At 40.5% G+C, this 13,740-nt stretch overlaps 1 protein-coding gene across 1 annotated transcript in view; it reads right to left on the bottom strand.

Moving 5' to 3' along the window:
• Positions 1-13,740, bottom strand: part of cnot1 (CCR4-NOT transcription complex, subunit 1) — a 220,410-nt gene that overhangs the window by 137,835 nt on the left and 68,835 nt on the right.

The following is a 13,740-nucleotide window of genomic DNA, read 5'->3' as shown; positions in this document are numbered from 1 at the left end:
TGTTCTGAAATTGTTAGGTGGTTGCATTCAAGAAAACAACGAAATGCCGTGCTGCCGCTATCTGTTCCGGCACGTCATGACAGCGTTTTTAAATAGTCAAAAAAACTCACTTTACAATTTAACTCTCACGTCGTTCACACCAACTGCCTGTTATAACAGCTGTACGACAGTGCTTGCGCAGTACCAAGCAGAAGCAGAAAAAGCATCGTTGTTGTGGTGTCGTCATGACAGCGTTTTTAAATCTCTCCGGTTACCCCGTACACACTACAATGGATATTAGGCGTTTTCAGATTTATTCACTCTGGAGATCGTTTCTGAAAATCTCTGTTTTCGGGGGATGAAAACGCCGTTTCAGTGTAGACAGAAGGTCAAAACGAAGAGAAAAGGCTTCGTTTTCAAAATTATCCGGCGTAGTGTGGACGTACCCTAAAATTCCCCAAGTCATCTACATCCATTAAGTTGTGGTCATTATACCAACCCATGGAAAACACTACTAAACAATGATCACAAATCCATTCCGGTTAGTTACTTAACATCCGAACTGTTAAGCAGGTCAGAAAGAGATAGAGCATTGATATCTGAGGCTGGGGACCATTTCTTAGAACACTGTGAGTTCAATCATCAACCTTGTATCTCTTTCCACTGATGCTGCCTGACTGGCTCAGTAGTCTGAGCGTTTTGTTTTCCTTTCGGCTTTCCAAGTGTACTTTTTTGATTTAGAAACATAGTAGAGCTACAGCACAATACAGGCCCTTTGGCCCACAATGCTGCGCCAAACATGTACTTACTTTAGAAATTACCTAGGGTCAATGTTCCCTCTAATTTTATTAGTCAGTGTGCGCTAAAATCTAATGTTGTGCAAATTTTTTTCCTGTGACAAAAGTATGCACGCACTGAATGCTCACATGGCACAGTTTATGTAGGTTTACAAAATATTTGACATAAAACTGCACAAAATAACAAAACAACATACATATTTAATTCACTCAGTTATATTTTCTCTCTCCTGTCTTTGGTATTTACCCATTCTTTGTAAACTATCTAGACTAATAGAACTTTCATCCAATTGACAGCTTCTGATTTTCATTAACATAACCAAATGACATTCACCTAAACGGTTTCTCAGCTTGTTTTTGAGTTGATTCATTAGGCTAAACATCGCTCACAGTCACTAGACGCAAGGTATGTTCCCCCAATGTCCATCAACTGTGCAAGGCCGCAAAACTGTTCATTTTGATTTGCGAAGTACAAATGCCACCATTTGAGCAAAGTTTGAAATCGGTTTGGATTTAATTTTTTCTTGCACAGAAAATCTGAAATCATTAAACTGTCTAACTATTACAGTATTTTCAGCTAGAAAATTATGATATTTCAGACATAAGGCATTAACTTGTTCATCGCCAAATGTGAAGTCACAATCTGCCATCACAGAAAAATCAAAAGCTGACCATTCTTGTATCTCATCTTCAGGAAACCTTTCTTCTAAATGAACACAAAGACTATTTATAAAAGTCAACAGCAAACTTGTATCTACTGTGATGTTTTCTTCACGTTGTTGGCTTAGCAAAACTTTAACTTTGTCACTCCACGAAACATTGTCTCCCAGATACTGCTTTCTTAACTTGTTAATTTTGCCTCGCGCAAAATGAAGTGAATCAATCGGTGTCAGGCCACTCTTTTGCAGAATCTTGCAGAGTGCAGCCAGTTCATCAAAGACATCACTTAAAACCTGTAAAGCTACTTTGTATGTGATGTTTATTAATTTCTTGCAACAGTATTTAGCCACAGGGTCATTTGACTGATCTTCTTCAAAGTATGTGATCAGTGCCTCATAATTTTTTTATTATTGCCTGCAATGCAAAGTGTCTAGATAACCATCTGACTTCATTAAGTAGTCTGAAAGCAACAGCTTCATTTTCAGAGACCTCTGCAATTTCTTTAAATTCACACCTTTTAACTGCAGATCGAGAAAACACTGTATAGATTGTTCTCAAAGTTTCAATGTCTCTGACTTCTTTCCATGCATCGCAAATCCCCAGCTCTTCACGGTGTGCTACACAGTGTTGCTGAACTAAGTGTGGAATCTCCTGTTTAAGTCTTGCTGCAACACCATTAATTCTGCCCAACATTACTGACACTCCAATCAGATGTAAACATCACCATTTTCTGGAGGTCAAGTTTCTTCTCTTCATAAAACTGTCTGATCGCTGAAACAATAGAGGAAGCATCACACGCTTGCAGCTGAACTATTCCGCCAAAAAACGTTTTATAAACAGTACAATCTTTAGATCTGAATTTGAAGTACAGAATGAGACATTTGTTGACAGATATGTCTGTGCTTTCATCAACTGCTAATGTGTGAAAATCTGCTGATGCTATTTCTTCAAACGTCTTTCTGAACAATATAGTTGATAGTCTCCAGAAATTCGAAGGCATAATTTTTGCTTCGCCAGCTGTCTGGGAGTTGAACATACTTTTCCATATGTTCATTAATGTATTGTACTGAATGTAAAGAATTATTCATTTTAACAGCTAACAACACACTGTCGGTAAGAACTTTAATCTCCTCTGAGTTTGATTGTTTTCGCTCTCGCTCCTCTACACTCAATCGTAACATGCGTAACACTCCTGTAACGGGTAATGATGGGTTCTGTTGCCTGAGCTTTTGCACACCACCCAAATGTGATTTACTTGCCAAATGATGCTTCAAAAGGTCGAGTTTCCAAATATCATCCCACTTCTTTCCAATAGCAAATCCTCCAGCAACTTTCGCGTCACGACAATACAAACAGATAACTCCAGTTCCCGAATCATACATAAATATTTCTCACAGCTGAACGTTCATGATCTCATGAGCTTTCGGTGTAGCAGTTTCCACTATTTTGTTAAGCCATTCAACTTTAAACAAATTTGCAGTTCTTTTGTGCTTCACGCCCTTTGCTTCTTTTGAACTTGACATAGTGAATCAGTATTTTTTCAATAAAAACTTAGTAAGCTATCTGCAGGATTTGAATCAGATCTTTGTAAACTTTACAATCTGAACACTGTCTGCCAAACATAGCTGCCGCCGTGATGCAGCTATACAAACCGGAACAGGAAAGGTGAGGTGACGTAAATTAGTGACGTGCATTGTGGTATTTAAAAAACTGACTAACTAGTTAACAGAAACAGTTAGCTAAAAATATTATATTCAATAAGTATGATTTTTTTATGGTGTGTGTGTCGTTGGCGGGACGATGACAATGTCTTTTTCATGCCTTTAGGAGGGGAGAAGGGGGGAGGGGGGAGGGAGGAAGAGAGGGGGCGAGGGGAGAAGAGGCGAGGGGGAGGAGAGAGAGGGAGAGAGAGAGAGAGAGAGAGAGACAGACACTGACTATGTGGCACGCCGTTCCTCATACAGACATTTTGCAGTATTTTTCCCTTTTTATTTTAGTTCAAAAATTCCTACTTCAATGTATTGCATTTTATACTTAGAAAATGAGATACTGTTTCAAGGCACTCTAATATTGGAGAGTCATCTTTTGTTAAAGCAAAACCACTATTTACTCCTCAGGTGGAAGCACAAGATTCTACCGCCACATTCTGGAAAGGAGCCAGGTCAATGCTCCCATTCCTCTCCACAATATAAGTATGACCCTGTAATCTGGTTACTTTGTAGGAATTTTTTGCATTTAAATTACTGATGTAAATTGTAGATGCAAATAAATTGAAGGATTTGGAAGCTTGGTTGATTGCTGAGCTTGGCAAAAAGTTTAGATGGTTCAGCTCTAATTGAGAGGCCATCTCAGTGCACAGTTGAGGGTGTTGCCTCTTCAGAATGCTGGCTTATACACTTCTCCAGGGTCCAAATGGATATTGGTTAGACTCTGCATCCCAAGACACAATCAACAATGCTCAACAATTCCCAGAGAAGCTCAAGAATAAACAAATGGAGGATGACGAGATAATGGTTTCCATCAATGTCACGTCACTGTGTATGTCCGTCAATTTGAAATTTGCACAGGAAATCATTGCAGAACTTTGGAATGGAGAACGATCAATAAGCAGGACACTCAGGAAAGAAGGCATACGTGAACTTCTCGATCTGTTCTTGTCAAGTTTGATGCAGAAATTGACAAGCAGAAGAAAGGTGCACCAATGGCATCTCCTGTCTCTGGCTGAGTTGCAGAAGTTATTATGCAGAAATTAGAAAATACAATTATAACAGAAATCAAACCCAAACCCGAGGTGCACTATATTAACAACACTTTTGCGATTATCAAGGAAAATGATGTATAAAGAACACATCAATTGCTAAATAATGTCTTTAATGACATCAAGTTCAGAATGGAAATTGAAAAGGAAAGCCAACTCACATTGTTGGATATTCTCATCAAGAGAACTACTGTAGGTCAATTTCAGATGTCAATCTACAGGAAAGTAACACACACCAATCAAATTCTGAACTTCAATAGCAATTACCCGAAGTGTCACAAAGAAAGCTGCGTGATGACCTTATTCAAGAGGAGTGAGTCCCATTGCAACACCACAGACACAAAACTGGAAGAAAAAACTTCACGACCTTTCAAAAAAACTGATATCCAAGAAGCTTCATCCAAAAGCACCTCAAGGCCAGAAACACGAATATACAGACTACACAAATGATGTGAAATTGACTTGTATTGCTGTACATAAAGAACTTCTCAGAAATAACAGCAAGACTACTTCAGTGACTAACATAGGTTCCTCCTCAAAGTTGCAGTTGGTTTGTGAGCAACACTCAAGACAAAATGTGACTGATAGAACGAATGTTATCTATAAAATTCAATGTAGTGACTGCAACAAATAACATTTTGGTCAAGCAGGAAGAAACCTATCGACCAGGCTACACAAACATCAGCCAGCGAGCAGAAGGCACGACCCATTCTTGCTAGTTTTAGCTCATGAAGATGAAGAACTGGACGACAGTCTGAGTCTTCACTCAAGCAAGAACTAAGAAAAGTATACAAATTTCTCTGAATTTGTCTCCTTCTGTAGTTCTCTACAGAAGGATCCATCAATCATCACATCGATATAGATCTGGTATATGAACTCTTACGGAGAAAAGGGAAACAACAATGTCAAAAGTCAACGAATCACCCGCAATCTCAGAATCTGGACAGCGAAGCAAACACTTCCAAAAGACCTCCCTCAAAGCTAACCAATCAGAATCTTCTACTGCTAAACTGATCACAGTGTTTTGAACCAGCCAACCAGATCACGATGTCTAATCAATATCTATTCAGACCCCGGAGGAGTATATAAGCTAGCATTCTGAGGAGACAACATATTCAACTGCACACTGATGATAGCTTGATTGGAGCCGAAACATCTGCGGACATTTTGCCATGCTCATCCATCAACCAAACTTCCAAATAGCCAACTTGAGCTACAAATATTCTGTAGTATTTCAAATTGAAGGATTTTCACCTAAAATGTTCACTATCCATTTTGCTCTGCAGATACCTCCCTATCTGATTTCCTTCAGCAGTTCAATTTTGTTCCAGTCCAGCAACTTCAGCTCAGGTTCCAAACTATGCAGATGCTGGGAATTCACGCAACACCTAGTCCCGATGAAGGGCTCTCGGCCCAAAGAGTCAATTGTTTACAGGTGTCTCCTGCTTTTCAAATGCTCACTTTACGAAACCTTACTGTTACGAAAGACCTACATTAGTACCCCATTTTCGCTTTCAGAAGGTGTTTTCACTGTTACGAAAAAAAAGCAGTGCGCGGGGAAAATCAGCACGCGAAAAAATCAGCGTGTGATAAAAGGCAGCCGCTCTCCCCGGATTCGGAACGGCATTCTCACCGGCATTGCTTAAACACGTGGCTGTGAGCAGCCGTTTGTAAGATGAGTTCTAAGGTATTGGAAAAGCCTAAAAGAGCTCATAAGGGTGTTACACTTAGCATAAAACTAGACATAATTAAGCGTTTTGAGCATGGTGAATGAAGTAAGGACTAAGTGAGTTTGGCTTGTGGAAGCTGATGAACATGATGTTGAAGAGGTTTTAGCATCCCATGACCAAGAACTGATAGATGAAGAGCTGATACAATTGGAAGAGGAAAGGATAATAATTGAAACTGAATAAAGTAGCGAACGGACCGAAAGTGAAGTCATCCAGGAACTGAACGTAAAGCAGCTGCGTGAGATTTTCACTGCAATGATAAAGTACGACTTTAATTTTGAAAGGGTACGTAGGTTTAGGGGATATTTGCAGGATGGCTTGAGTCCTTATAAAGAACTGTATGATAGAAAAATGCGTGAGGCTCAGCAGTCAAGCAAGCCTTCCACATCAGCCACAGCAGACGACGAACCTCAACCTTCGACATTGAGGCAGGCAGTCATAGGAGAAGATAAGCTGCCTGCTCTAATGGAAATTGATGACGAGATGACACCCCAGTGTCCCACCACCCCAACACCCAGGCCGCGGACAGATACTGTACTGATTCGCGGAGAATGCAGCAGTAGCCGGGAGGCACACAGCACATCTTTAAGAAAAAAGTCAAAATAAACATGTTAATTAATTAGGTGCCGCCCGACACATAATTAATTAGCATGTTTATTTCAGCTTTTTTCTTAAAGATGAGCTGGATGCCTCCCAGCTACCGCTGGACCCCTGCGTGCTTCGCAGCAATGTATCAGTCGGCAGCCTGGAGGGTGGGGGACACTGCACCACCCAACCTGCGACGACTCAGGCTAACACACCATCATCAGTGTGCTCGGCACTGAACCAACTCCAGTAAGTGCTACTACACTGTACATACATTATTTCTACTTTATATCGGCTGTGTATTTTTATGTGTTATTTGGTATGATTTGGCAGCTTCATAGCTTAAAGGTTACTGGAGAGCGCGTTTATGCCAACAGCGCTTGCGTGAGATTTTCTGCTAACGGTGCTTACGCGAGATTTTCGCTACGGAGAACAGTTCAGTAATGATTGTGGAAAAGTATTTCTACTTTATATAGGCTGTGTATTTATCATATCATTCCTGCTTTTACTATATGTTACTGTTATTTTAGGTTTTGTGTGTTATTTGGCATGATTTGGTAGGTTAATTTTGGGTCTGCGAACACTCACAAATTTTTCCCATATAAATAAATGGTAATTGCTTCTTCGCTTTATGACATTCCGGCTTACGAACCGTTTCATAGGAACGCTCTACCTTCGGATGGCGGGGGAAACCTGTACTATTTTCCATAGATGCTACCTGGCCTGCTGAGTTCTTCCAGCATTTTGTGTGTGTTGCTCGCGTTCTAAACTGTTATTTCTTACATTATAGTTCCCTACAAGACTGGCTTCAATTATTTCAGGCAAGTATTTCACAGCATTTTGTTTACTTTTGATTTCCAACAGTTAGCTTTGGTGATTTCAGTTAAATTATTCTAGTTTACTGAACCAAATCTCAATATTCCTGCTGTGCAGCATTTCACCCATCAAATCTTCCTCCTTTGTTATCACCTCTCCTCACACTTTCTCTACATTTTGAAACCTGTATCTAAATTCAGATTAAAGATCAATCTAAAACATTAGTTCCTTCCATAATGCTGACTTGCCCAGTAACTACTTCCTGCATTTTCCATTTTTAAATCTGATTTATGAGCAATACTCATCTCCATTAGTAACTCAACAGAAAATGAATCCATGCTCGCAATGCAGCAAGGCAATTATCATTCAAACTAGTCAACTGCCAGGCAAAATCATTTTCAATAAACAGGGATGGGCCCTTACCCATGACAATGAACAGCATTATCTTCACCAAAACCACCATCAAATATAGCCATCACAATTAACCAGCAACTCAGCCAATCCCATAAATACTTTGACTACAAGACGTCAGAGGACAGGTATCTTGTGGTGGGCAATTCACCTCCTAATACAACACAGATCTGCAAGACCCAACAGGACTAGGATGAAACACACTCCAATTTGGATTAACATAGCTCCAAAGGCCAGCACAAAAGCAGCTCAAGCCTACCAGGTCAAAGCAGCCTGCTTTATTGGAAGCATATGCACTTCTAGCAGCACATTGCTCTGGCTGTGTGCACTACGGAATGAACTTACTCTTCCTTACACACCCTTCCAACAGCATCTTCTGAATAGGCAATTTCTAATACCAAGTCGATCAAAGGCAGCAGGAAAATGAGAAGACCCATAGCATGTCCCTCTCCTGGATTCACACCATTCCAACACGAAAAATAGATCACCTTCATTGCCACTGTCTGTAAAGTCTGCAACATTCCAAAACCTAAGACTATTTTCATATGTTCTATAGTAATTTAAGAAGCTGACCATTTTAAAGGCAAAGTGAGTAAGAATAAGGAACCTTGGTTCTCGAGGAATATTGGAACTCTGATAAATGTATAGGAAACGGAGCAAATAAGGTACTTGAGGAATATAAAAAGTGCAAAAAAAACTTAAGAAATTAGGACGGCTAAAAGAAGACGAGGTTGCTTTGGCAGTTAAGGTGAAGGATAATCCAAAGAGCTTCTACAGGTATATGGAAGAGCAAAAGGATAGTAAGGGATAAAATTGGTCCTCTTGAAGATCAGAGTGGTCGGCTATGTATGGAACCAAAAGAAATGGGGGAGATCTCAAATAGGTTTTTTGCATCTGTATTTACTAAGGAAACTGGCATGGAGTCAATAGAAATAAGGCAAAAAAGTAGTGAGGTCATGGAACCTATACAAATTGAAGAGGAGGAGGTGCTTGCTACCTTGAGGCAAATCAGATTAGATAAATCCCCAGGACCTGACAAGGTACCCTCTCTGACCTTGAAAGAGACTAGCGTTGAAATTGCAGGGGCCCTGGCAGATATATTTAAAATGTCAGTATCCACGGGTGAAGTGCCGGAGGATTGGAGGATAGCTCATGTTCCGTTGTTTTAAAAAGGCTCAAAAAGTAATCCGGGAAATTATAGGCCAGTAAATTTGACATCAGTAGTAGGTAAATTATTGGAAGGAATACTAAGAGATAGGATCTACAAGTATTTGATTGACAGGGACTTATTAGGGACAGTCAACATGGCTTTGTGTGTGATAGGTCATGTTTAACAAATCTAATGGAGTTTTTCGAGGAAGTTACCAAGGAAAGTGGATGTAGGGAAGGCAGTGGATATTGTCTATATGGACTTCAAAAAGGCCTTTGACAAGGTCCCGCATGGGAGGTTAGTTAAGAAGATTCAGTCGCTAGGTATACATAGTGAGGTAGTAAATTGGATTAGACATTGGCTCAATGGGAGAAGCCAGAGAGTGGTAGTGGAAGATTGCTTCTCTGAGTGGAGGCCTGTGACTAGTGGTGTGCCACAGGGATCAGTGCTGGGTCCATTGTTATTTGTCATCTATATCATTGATCTGGATGATGATGCGGAGCAGCAAATTTGCTGATGATACAAAGATTGGAGGAGTAGTGGACAGTGAGGAAGGTTTTCAGAGCCTGCAGAGGGACTTGGACCAGCTGGAAAAATGGGCTGAAAAATGGCAGATGGAGTTTAATACAGACAAGTGTGAGGTATTGCACTTTGGAAGGACAAACCAAGGTGGAACATACAAGGTAAATGATAGGGCACTGAGGAGTGCAGTAGAACAGAGGGATTTGGGATTACAGATAGAAAATTCCCTAAAAGTGGCATCACAGGTCATAAAGAGTGCTTTTGGTACATTTGCCTTTATAAATCAAAGTATTGAGTGTAGGAGTTCAAATGTTATGGTGAGGTTGTATAAGACATTGGTGAGGCCGAATTTGGAGTATTGTGTGCAGTTTTGGTCACTTAATTACAGGAAGGATATAAATAAGGTTGAAAGAGTGCAGAGAAGGCTTACAAGGATGTTGCCGGGACTTGAGAAATTGAGTTACAGAGAAAGGTTGACTAGGTTAGGACTTTAATCGCTGGAGCGTAGAAGAATGAGGGGAGATTTGATAGAGGTACATAAAATTATGATGGGTATAGATAGAGTGAATGCAAGCAGGCTTTTTCCACTGAGGCAAGGGGAGAAAAAAACCAGAGGACATGGGTTAAGGGTGAGGGGGGAAAAGTTTAAAGGGAACATTAGGGGGGGCTTCTTCACACAGGGAGTGGTGGGAGTGTGGAATGAGCTGCCAGATAGTGGTAAATGCAGGCTTACTTTTAACATTTAAGAAAAACTTGGACAGGTACATGGATGAGAGGTGTATGGAGGGATATGGTCCAGGTGCAAGTCAGTGGGACTAGGCAGAAAAGTGGTTCGGCACAGCCAAGAAGGACCAAAAGACCTGTTTCTGTGCTGTAATGTTTCTATGGTCTCTAACGGCAGATAGTGATGTATGGAGTTTAAAATAATTTCCAGCATGTCTAAAAAGAGATGGGGGGGCGGTCCCTGTGCAAATTTATAAGGAATGCAGGAAATGAAGCCTTGCAGCAAATGAAGCTTCACAGCTAAGTGTAATCATTGGTGGTTTTCCCTTTCTACTTCAATCAAGGATTTTGGTTCAAAGATCCCAAGAATTAAAAGAATAAGCAATTTAACAGCAACAGTGTCACTGTGCCTCAGTCCTTGGAATATCTATCCTGTGCCATGAGGGAACACCTGGTTAACAAGTGTAGGACTAATACAGGGTTCAAGTTTGAGCACGAGGCCTGAACTTGAACAGCTGCTGATAACCATAAAGACTACAAGACATAGGAACAGAATTAGGCTATTTGGCCCATCGGGCCTGCTTCACCATTCAATCATGGCCGATTTATTTTCCCTTTCAACCCCACTCTCCTGCCTTCTTCTCATAACCTTTGACACCCTTACTAATTAAGTACCTGTCAAACTCTGTTTTAAATATACGCAATGATATTGCCATTGTCTACTGGCGAGGCTGCATTTTCTAGGATAGCTGTCACAGGTGGTGATTCCACAGTTCAACAGAGTATAGGCAGAAAGGTACAAATCAAAGGAACAGAAGATAGTTCAGGTGAACAACCCCAGCTACCCATCCCATCCAACCCTAACACTTTTAAACAAGTATAAAGTTCTGAATGCAGATGAAGGTAAGGAGACTTCCCCTGAAGTGTACACCCACTGCACCAAATATAGAAAAAGAGGAATGAAAAGTCAAGAAAGCAATAGTTATTGGAGATTTTTTTGATAATGGCGGTGTGCCGAGTTGGGGCTCTGATTAGACTTAGGTAGAAAAGGGGATGATGCTCTGCAGTCAGGCTTTAGGGAATGAAGACAGCAAGAAACAGGATCTCAAATACAGCAAGATCCAGATTATTCCCCTGTGGATTGTAGCAGTAAATACAGAAATGAAATACATAAAATTACATGTATGTTATGCAAAGGAAGGCTTTTGATTTCTGGGAAATGGGAACAGCTCTGCATTTGCAGACTGCATCTCAGGGTTGGGACCAACATTCGAAGGAGTTTCTCTGGTGCTGTATAGGAAGGGGTGGAGAGAGGTTTAAATTAATTTAATGGTGGCGGAAGTAGCGACAAAGGCACCGACAGGGAGAAAATAACTGCAACAAAGCTGCAACCACAACAAGGGAAGTTTTTAGGTATGACTACATTGGAATACCTGGCCAAGTACTAAAGACCTGTCATCAACTTACTGGAATGTTCACCGAGATCTTTAACCTCTTGCTTCGGCAGTCTGAGGTACCCACCTGCTTCAAGCAGGCTTCAATTATACTGGTGCCCAAGAAGAATGAGGTGACTATCGTCCAGTTGCACTTACATCCATAGTGATGAAGTGTTTTGAGAGGTAGGCGATGAAACATATCAGCTCCTACTTGAGAAGTGATTTAGATCTGCTCCAATTTTCCTACCAGAGCAACAGGTCCATAGCAGATACCATCTCATTGGCTCTTCACTTAATCCTGGAACATCTGGACAACAAAGATGCTTACATCAGGATGCTCTTTATCAATCGCACGGCATTCAATACTATCATCCTCTCAAAACTAATCAATAAGCTCCTAGACTTTGGCCTCAATACCTTTTTGTGCAATTGGATCCTTTATTTTCTCACTTGCAGACCCCAGTCAGTTCGGATTGGTAAAAACATTTCAACAGCACAGGTACACCACAACATTATGTGCTTAGCCCCTGCTCTACCCTCATTATACTTATGGAAGAGGACAGCTGCAATGCCATATTTAGGTTTGCCGATGCTGATTCTCCCATGATCTAAGTTCTTGAGGTTGTAGCGCTCTACGTAGCTAGCCAGCCATCCCTTACTAGCCTTAAACTCCTTCCTCTCGTTCACAAGTAGTGAACGAACAATGCTCAAACGAGTAATACTTTTAATCATCTCTAGATTACAGTACTTTACGCTCCCTTAGCCTTTGAGGAATTGCTTTGACCACTTAATTGCTTTTTAGGAGCCATTTTTTCACAGAAACAAAGGGTACACACAAGTAGCAACCGAATGAAACGCGAGGCAAACAAGGCTCAAACAATTGAGTGTTGGAGAGAGAACTTCCGGGTTTTCTTTTTTCAATCCCGATCTGCGGTTGGCTGAATCCGTGGAATAGGAGGGCCGACTGTATACAATATTGTGCACAAGTCTTAGGCATCCTAGATTTTTTAAAATATAAATTTTGTTTTAGATGTTTGCATTTGTGTGCCAGTAGAAGATAGCAAATTTTTTGTATTTCATTTAAGAAAGTAACGTATTAAGCAACAGGCTTTTCAAATAAAAACTTCATTACTTTGTAGGTATCTAGCCCAGTCCATGATTAAACAAACGTAATAAACGGATGCTAATGATCAATGACATAAGGAGTTGAATGAACTAAAATGATTAACTGAAACTGGTGTAGCAGGAATCAAAATGGACAAAGGACAATCAAACTACAAAATGAGAGTGTGGCAGACATGACAGTTTAATCTTCAAATCATCAATTCTTGCACAATGGCAAGAGTGAGCTTAGCAACAAGACACAAGATGGTGGTCACCTTGGATCAGCAAGGTCTCTCCTAAGCAAAAATTTCACAGCAGACAGGAGTTTCAAAGTGTGCTGCCCAAGCTCTTCTGAGGAAGCACAAAGCAACGGGCAAGGAAACACAATGGTCAGCCACAGAAACTGAGTGAAGCAGACAAGAGATACATCAAACTGATGCCCCTTCTAAATCTAGGAAGTCCAGCACTACAATTAGCTCTGAACTCACAGAAACTACTGGAACCCAAGAACACCCCTCTACAGTTCGAAGAAGTCTTAAACAATCACACACAATCCAGTCATGAATTCATGAGCTAAATAATTAGCTCCTGTGCTTTAATCCTATTATTTGGGATAAATGTTGACCTTGCTAGCAACTCCTGTATTCCACAATAACAACACCTAGCTGCTAAAACCAGTTTTAAAAACACCACGAAGTACAATATTTAATAGAACAGCTGAAAGTCATAATAAATCATGACAGAGCACCAAGGCTAAGATTTTTGACATGCATCATATTCTAGACACAGATGATAAAACTTCGAGAATTCTATCTGCCTTCAAATTTGAATCAACTTGTCATTGGCCTGCATTAAAACCTTTATACATCTGGTAATGACTGTAAACGCTGCGTATTTTCCTTAAATTTCCTGGAAATAAGAGGTGTCAAAGTGAACTCTGAATAAAGTATCAGTGAAATGATGGTCGAAAACATGGATAGCAAAACTACCTTTTTCTTTTGCCTGATACTTGATCTTTACACCTCCTCCCTAGGCAAAATTGTCCTAATACTGACTGGCCAGAAACAAT

The sequence above is a fragment of the Mobula birostris genome, chromosome 15, assembly GCF_030028105.1.
Source record: "Mobula birostris isolate sMobBir1 chromosome 15, sMobBir1.hap1, whole genome shotgun sequence".
NCBI classification, from domain to species: Eukaryota; Metazoa; Chordata; class Chondrichthyes; order Myliobatiformes; family Myliobatidae; genus Mobula; species Mobula birostris.
Note: the sequence above shows the minus strand (reverse complement) of the source record. Positions and strands in the feature narration are given on the sequence as shown.